The following is an 8,202-nucleotide window of genomic DNA, read 5'->3' as shown; positions in this document are numbered from 1 at the left end:
GCCTGCGTGTGTGAGCGACTGTGCTTGTCAGTGTATGGGTCTCTGCATCCATGTGTGAGAGACAGTCTATCTCATTGTTAGCATGTAGCCTCCGTGTGTGTCTCAAGGTGTAGGTTTTCTGTAGCTCAACAGGGTGAAGTGAGTACATGTGTTTCAGTGTGGGTGTGTCTGTGTTAGTTGGTTGTGTCTGTTGGTTGTTTCTGGTCTGGGTGTGTGTTTCTGTCAGCGCCGATATGTCAGTATAAGTGTCTACCATTGTGCGGACTTGTGTGCTCTGTGTGTGTGTCTCTAGGAGACTGTGGTTCTATGTGTGTGTCTCTGTGTCAGTGTGTCAGTGGATGTGTGTCTCTGAGTCATGCAGGTGTCCCTGAGTTTGTCAGAGTATGACTGCCTCAGTGTCGGTGTGTGTCAATGATGTGTCTGCTTGTGCCCGTGTGGGAGTCTGTGTGTGTCAGTGACAGCGGTTGTCTCCGAGTGTCAGTGTATGTTTGTGTCCACAGGGGTGGGTGGCTTGGGTAAGGTCCCCAAGTCAGTGAGGATGTGTGCGTACTCCGCGTGTGCCGGGGTGTGTGCCTGTCCGCGTCGGCCGTAGGCGGCTAACTGTGGCGAAGCGTCGCCAGGTCGCTGTGTGTGTACCCCCGCGTGTGCCAGGTCTGCGCGCGTCTGTCCGTGTCCGCGTGGGCCGCTTTCCGTGGCGGGGAGCCCCCGGGTCAGCGCGGGGGTGTGCGCCCTGGCGGGTGCCCAGGGCTTCACCCTCTGAGCCGTAGGAGCGCCACGTGGGGAGCCCGGGGCGCGTTGCTCTGGGGCGGAGCCAGCCTGGGGCCCCAAGCCCCAGGCCGAACCCAGGCGGGCCCCGCCCCCGACCCCGCCCCCAGCTCGAGCCCGCGCCGCCCGCGGAGCCCAGGAGCCCGAGACCAGCCGCGGAGCCGAGACGACGGCGGCGGCGCCCGTGCGATGCGGGGATCGCGCCCCCGGGGTCGCTGAGCCTGCGCCCAGTGCCCGGAGCCCCGCGCCGAGCCGAGCTCGCGCCGAGCCGCAGCCGCCCATTCCGGGTCCCCGGCCGGGGGACCAGCAGGTGAGCGAGCACCCCCGCGCCCGGCAGCCCCGGCCCGGCCGGAACCCCCTCTGCCTGCCGCCGCCCAACTTTCCTCCCCGAGGGTTGGAGCCTCCAACCGCTGCGCGCCCCCTCCCCTGCCCCGGGTCCGCAGGCAGGCTCCCTCCCCCATCTCTGCACCCGAGGGTGGGAAGGGGAGAAGAAGGGGCGCAGAGCAGCCTGGCTGGAGGGGATCCCCGGGAGCGGGGGGCGTCTGCTAATCGGCGCACGCCCCCTCCCCTTCCCTTTCCTTCCGGGTTTCCCAGTGCGCTGTCGAGGGCCGGGGGAGGGGGAGCTGCGGCTCCGGCTTCCCGGCCGATCCTGGCGCAAGCTCGGGGAGGGTCTGGGATTGGCACACGGATTCCCGAGGCCAGAGACCCCAAGGTCAGAACAGCGACTAGGCGCGTAGAGAGTGGGGGAACTGACCGAGCAGGACTGGGAATGGAGGAAGGGGCTATGCCACCCCCCCCTTTCTCTGGGCCCCGCGGAGCAGTCCGCTGGGGGTGTCCTCTCTGGGGTGAGATCTCTGCCAGTCCTGACCGGGGACAGATCTATGTGCACCCTGACGGGGGAGAGATCTATGTTGTGTGCCCTATCTCTGCGCGCTCTGACCGTAGAGAGATCTCTGTGCCCTCTTGACGCCCTAACAGGGACACATGTGGTCTCTATGAGCCCTGAAGTGGAGAGATCTCCGTGTGCTCTCAACAGGGGAGATATCTGTGCTCTGGGATGGGGAGAGTTCTTTGCCCTCCTAGCTCTGACCCGGGAGGTCGGAGGCCGTTTTCTACTTGTTTTTTGATCGTCTTTGGTGGTGCCCTGGAAGGAAGTAGAGGTGCCTAGCCTTGTGGGGGATGGAGGTGTGGAGAGTGCTGGTGGTGGTGGGGTGCTGGGCACAAGGCCCTGGCCTTAGGCATGCTTTGCAAACACCTGTTGGAGGCCAGTGCACAGCCCCGAATCAGGAAGCCATGGCCGAGGAGTCGATCTTCTCTCCTTAGTGCTTTGAGACCAGTGTGGGTGACAGGATCAGTCTCCTCTTGGGGTTCTGGGCTGCCATTCCATTTCCCCAGCTGTCTCCTCCCATCCTGCCGAGAACGCAGGCACCTCCACTGGGAGGCTAGACTGCCCCGTGGAGACAGGCACTCCACATGACCCCACCGTGCCTGCCACAGCACATCCGCTCTCTCCCTGAGTCCCACCATCCCTTCAGGATCCAGAGGGACCCTGAGTCGCAGAGGCCCAGGTCATCAGGAGGCCAGGCCCCTGCTGCTGCCCTCAGCCTCTCCCAGTTAGAATTGGGCAGGTGCATGTGAGTGGGTGGTAATGGAGCTGGAAGGTGGAATGAGGCTGGCACGGGCTGATAGCTCAAGCCCTGCTGCAGTCACAGGAGCGAGGGGAGGGGAGGGTCAGGGAACAGCCAGAGTGTGGAACACAGATTTTACACTAGAATGTTCAGCCCCATGCTGAAATGAGCCTCAGTAACTCTATCATCACCACCACATCGTGCGGGGGCAGAGGGGAAGCTGAGGCTGAGAGTGGGTCAAGGACTAATCCAAGGTCACCTAGAGAGTCAGTGGATTGGGGGCCCCACTCAGGGTGAAGATGCCTTGAGATCTACTTTCTGAGAGCCAAATTGACCTAGGACTCATCAAAGAGAATCTGAGCAGAAAGGGAAGTGGCCCTGAGGTGCCAAGAACTAGCATTCAGCCCAGTGTGGCACAGGCAGCTGCTATGCCTTTGGGGTGCTTGGTCCCAACTCAGTGGTGATTGAAGCCCCTCTGGAAAATTTCCAGGATTGACTCACTCAACGTGAAGATGGAGCTCGGAGGAGTGGTAGGAAGTACCAGAGACAACTGGGAGTTGGGGAGAACAAGAGGCTGGTGCTCAGGGAATCCAAGGAGAAGGGAGTCCTGGGGGCAGCCTGGGACAGTGGTAAATGGCAGTCTCTGTTCTGTTCATAGGAGACTGGTTCCTGCTGACCCTTGGGAAGCTTATTGGAAAAGTGTACAACGATAGAACTGTGTGCCCACAGCCCACTCAAAAGAGGAGTGATTGCCTTTGGCCAGGAGAGTCAAGGGTACCTATCTAACAAAAATAACTTTCCAGCTGGATTTTGAAGGATGAATAGGAGTTTTCTAGGTAGAGAAGTTGCAGTCTAGCCATCAGGACTGTCACGTACAAAAGCACAGAGATGTGAAATAGTACAATCGTTCAGTGACCCATTGGGTCCCATGGTGTGAGGAAGAGAAGAGCAAAAGCTAAAGCCAAGGTCACAGTCACGGGGGCCCTTGGAGCTCCGCTCAGGAATTGGGAATTTATCCTCAGTAATGGTACTAAAAATAGCTAACATTCACTGAGCGCTTTCTGCCAGCCAGGCACGGCACTAAGCACTTTATAAGACTCATCTCGCTGAATCCTTGAATCAACCCTGGAGGCAGACACCATAATAATGACCAATTTTCAGGTGGTGAAACTGAAGGCCCAGAAAGGTTAAGTAACTTGCTCACTGTCACACATCTACTAAGTAGCGGGACTTCAGTTTGAGCCCAGGTGTCAGTATATGTGCTTTGCATTGTGCTACCTCTCCAGGACAGACCATGGATGCCGTCCAAAGTTTTTCAGTTGAAGGAGAGGGACAGGCAGGTGACCACAGGTGATACAACCTGTGATATTCCCACTTCCTTCCCTGTTAAGGGATATGGCACTCTCCCATCCCCAGCATTGGTTGCTCACTAAGTGAGATTCACTGCTGCTGTATCACACGGTGGGGAATGGGGGGGGATGGGCAAGTGGAGTTTGGGTTGGCAAGCTTGATGCAGAACAGAGGAGAAGGTGATGGATGTTTCAGGGTCCTGATCTGAAAGTGTAGTGCTTCCAGGGAGATGCCGCTATCTAGCATTCAGTTGGAGGGAAGGGTCCAGGGTCTAGGAAGGAGATCTGGGCTGGAGGTAGGAACTTGGAATCGTCCGCAGAGGCTGGTTGTTGGAGCCATGGCAGTGAATTAGATTTTCCAGTGAGAATGCAGACCAGTGGTTCTCAACCCTGGCAATATTAGCATCACTTGGAAAGCTTTTTTAAAAAAATAAATTTATTTATTTATTTATTTATTTATTTATTTATTTATTTATTTATTTATTTATTTATTTTTGGCTGTGCTGGGTCCTTGTTGCTGCGCGTGGGCTTTCTCTAGTTGCGGAGAGCAGGGGCCACTCTTTGTTGCGGTGCGTGGGCTTGTCATTGCTGTGGTTCCTCTTGTTGCAGAGCACAGGCTGCAGGCACACAGGGAAAGATTTTTTAAACAAAACCAACCTATGCCCAGACTCCACCCCCAGAAATTCTAATTCATTTGACTCTGAGGTGAGGCCCAGGCATCAGTAGTCTTGAAAGCACCCAGGTGATACTAATGTGGAGAAGAGGGTGGGAGAGAAGAGTTCAGTCTGGATCCCTGAGGCACTCCAACACTTGAGGCTGGAGAAGTCTGCAAGGGAGGCTGGGAAGGAGCAGTCAGAGAGGTAGGAGGACAGCCAGCAGTGGGAGGTGTCACAGAAAGCACGGAGGGTGCGTGTCCCGGGAGTCTCCTGTTTGTGCTGGGAGAGATAAGAAGATACGTTTTGAGAAGTTCATGGGAAGATGAAAAAGAATGCATAATTTAAAAAAGAATGTCCATTAGACTGAGCAACCATGAGAGTGCTGGTGACCTTGACAACAGAAATTTTCCTCTTGGCACCCACAGAACGTGGTGCTGGGTAGAGATGGATTTTGATGAATGAATGAATGAATGAATGAATTGGTGAGAATGGAATCCAGTTTGGAGTGGGTTGAGGAGTGAGCAGGAGGTGAGGATGTGGAGAGAGCATGTGTAGACAGCTTTTTCAAAGAGTTTGATGGTTTAAGAGGGAATAGAGAGATAGAGGGGAGCTGGGGGCAGGGTGGGGTCGAGGGAGGGCTGCAGGAAGAGCCTGGAGTGGACACTGCAGGCGTGTGCGTCCGTGCAGAGCGTCCATGTGCGTGAGATTGTGGGGAAGATGCTTTCCCTCACAGGGAGGGCCAGAGGTCTGTGAGTTGAAAGTGTGCCCGTGGGGTCTCAGTTGCTCTGGTTTGTCCAGTGGGCCGGTCAGGAAGGCCTGGGGTGAAATGACTCTTCCTATGAAGCTCTGAGAGGGTGATTTTGATGGCAGGAGCTGTGATTCCTGCTGGGGGCAGGGAGTAGGAAGGAGGGGGAGATTTGCTCTGAGGAGAGAAAAGTGTTCCAGAAAGCCAGTGTCTGAAGATAAGATGAGGTCGTCTAGAGCAGGTTTCCAGGAGTAGAGGGCCTGGGCTAAAAGTCCTGTGGCTAAATCCACAAAGGAGACAGAGAAGAGAAGGTGAAGCCAGGGGGCAGCCTGTGGAGAGAGGCTGGACGATGCAGGGAGGGGGTCACAGGGGTGGTGAGGCTTCGAAGTGAGCCCAGGATTTGATGCCCACTGCCCTCTGCCAGCCCAGACTGACCTGCGACAGAGGTCTGAGGCTGAGTTCAGCCTCAGGTGGTCGGAGAGAGCCTGGACAGGACATCCAGCACCTAATCTCTGTCATGGAACATTCTAGAAGCTGTACAATTCAGATACAATAACTGCTCTCATGAAGTTTACATACTGTTGGGAAAGACAGGCTGGGTACCACGAAACAGTTAAATACAGAAGATAATTTTAGATTGTGACCGGTACTATGAAGGAAATAAAACAGGACGATGTGATGGAGAGATGGGAGTGACGCTAGACTGACTGGTCATGGAAGGCATCTTGAAGGAGGAGACTAAACTGAGACCTGAATAACAAGAAAGAAGCAATCCTGAGGAGATCTGGGGCAAGAATGTCTTGTAAAGAGGGGAATGCCAGTACAAAGGCCCTGAGGCAGGGCCAAGCTCCTGAGCAGGGTTGGCTGCTGTGCTGGAGCAAAGGGACTGGGGTGGAGATAGAGAGGTCCCTTGCCTCCATTCCATCCCCCCCCCCCCCACCGGGCGTTAGCCCCTTCAGACTGCCCCTTTGCTTATGCACGGCTTATACCACTCACCTCGGGCTGCCAGCGGTTCCTGAGGGTGACGCTATATTTAGACACTTCTCCTCTCTTTGGTCCTGGAACATCCTGTGTATTTTTAAGATGATCAATATGTGATGGGTGCTATTTATAGAGACCCCAAGTGAATTCCTGGGACCTGGGGCCCTCAAATAGTGGAGGAAATCCAGGACCGGGCTTTTAGGGGGCAGCCACTGCATCTGGCAGAGCATTGGAGCCATCTGATTCACGGACTCTGAAATTCGTATCACCTCCCTTGCCAGGCCTGCTTCATCCCATCCCTGCAGAGTTACCACAGCCGTGGGCTGGGGAGCTTGGAGGCCCATAGTCCACCTATCTCCAACTCTGTTTCCTGGAGGGGTATCCAGTGTGCCCCAAGCCCAACAGAAAATTTCATTGTGATTGTTGAAACCAGAGTCTGATGGGACAGTTTGTCAATCTCTTGTTCATTCCTCGCTCTGTTTACTAGCAGAAGAGGACTGTCAGAGCCTCCCAGGTTTACCCCACTGGCCAGAGAGAGGGCTGCCCAGGAGTAAATGTGAGGTTGGCATTGGAAGCTTAGCCTTTGCAGTGGGAGGTCAGTGTGGCCCAGAGCAGCCAGGGGAGGCTCCCTGGAGGAGGTGGGATTGGAGCCCAGCCATGGAAGATGCACAGCATTTGGAGAGGTGAAAGGGATCAGATCAAGTTTTCAGGCCTATTTTCGGAAGAATGTTTATGCTCCGAGGCTGGAGTTCTTTCTCTTTCTCTCCCCTTCAGTTTTTCTTCTGATTAAATCTCCCAGGGAGACAGTGGAAAGTCACGTCCCCACAGAGGTATTAGCTGAGTGTAAGGACGAAGCTGCTCTCACGGAGTCTGTGTGGGCCCGAGAAGATGCCTCACCCCCTTGGAGATCCCGCTGTCATCATCTGCAAGGGCTTTCACTCCCCTCCTTACGGCCCTGAGAGGCCAAGGGCTGGTACTGGTCACCCCATAGGCTCAAGGTCACACAGGCATGCAAGTGGCACTAAGCCCAGAGCCAGTGACTCCCTGCCCCACCCAGGCCTTGCCCAGGTATTCCCCGTGCTTTCTGGGAATGGATCTTGAACAGTAGAAGGCTCCTCGTGGCATCAGGAGGGTGGTAAACACCTTTCTGGCGGGTATTGATTCCTTGAAGGCCTGTGTGAAGGAAGGACCTGGCTCAAGAGGCAGTTCTCAGAGAGACAGCAGAGCAGGGAGGGTAATCTGGCTTGAAGTACCAACTCAGTTCTCAGGCTACCTTAGCATCCCTCCATCCGGGCTGGCCTGGGAGGTGCCCGGGAGGATCTAAGATGAGGGGCGGGGGAGATCAGACCATGGGAGGGACCAGCCCAGCCCAATCAGTACCTCCTGCCTGGCCATCAAAGTCCCAGCCTCATCGACCTGGGCCGATAGCACGGAAGCGGTCCAAAGAGCCCCTCAGAGCCCAGGTGCCCTCCCTCTGCTGCCTGCCTCTGGGTCTTTTCCTGGGAAGAATCCCAGCCCTGGGTCCATTCCCTGCTGGGCCCAGGGCCCCACCCAGGGGACACCCTACTGGTGTGTGGGTGCAGGGAGGCTGAGCGACAGAGGCCTGCCCGCCACGGCCAGACTTGAGCAGAAGACACAGGAGCTCAGCCGGCCATTTGCGGCGCCGACCCTGCCACCGTGCTGGGTCACAAGCAGCACGGACTGCCAGTGAAATAAAGCGACAGCTAGTTGATAACAAAACTGGAAACGTAGGGAAAGCCCCCACTCACTTGCTGGGCCTGGGTGTTTATTAGGTGTGTAATTGCTGAGCTTCCATTTCAGGAAATGTCTGAGGGAAGGAGAGAAAAAAACTCCCTAAGGCTCCCCTGGGGCCGACTGTCCCCGGAGACTGCTGGACTTCAGGTCCCTTCCAGCCCTCGAGTTTTATGATTGAATTAAGGACTTGTCCCCAGATGGTTCACTTGTGTTCCCAGTGTATTGCACAAGTAACTTAAATGGCACTCACCGACAAATGAAAAGTAAAATTCTCAGAAGCATTATGTTAAGTAAGAACAGCTGACACACAAGAGCCCATACGG

General features: G+C 55.6%; 1 protein-coding gene across 1 annotated transcript in view; it reads left to right on the top strand.

Annotated features, from left to right (window-relative positions):
- Positions 1-971: 971 nt before the first annotated feature.
- SCN5A (sodium voltage-gated channel alpha subunit 5) overlaps positions 972-8,202 on the top strand; it is a 105,352-nt gene continuing 98,121 nt past the window's right edge. Inside the window, exon 1 of the mRNA XM_007110492.3 lies at positions 972-1,075. The gene's annotated coding sequence lies outside the window, so the exon portion shown is untranslated. The remainder of the gene's footprint in view (positions 1,076-8,202) is intronic.

This window comes from Physeter macrocephalus, chromosome 18 (assembly GCF_002837175.3).
Source record: "Physeter macrocephalus isolate SW-GA chromosome 18, ASM283717v5, whole genome shotgun sequence".
Lineage (NCBI taxonomy): Eukaryota > Metazoa > Chordata > Mammalia > Artiodactyla > Physeteridae > Physeter > Physeter macrocephalus.
This window is presented reverse-complemented; position numbering and strand designations above follow the sequence as displayed.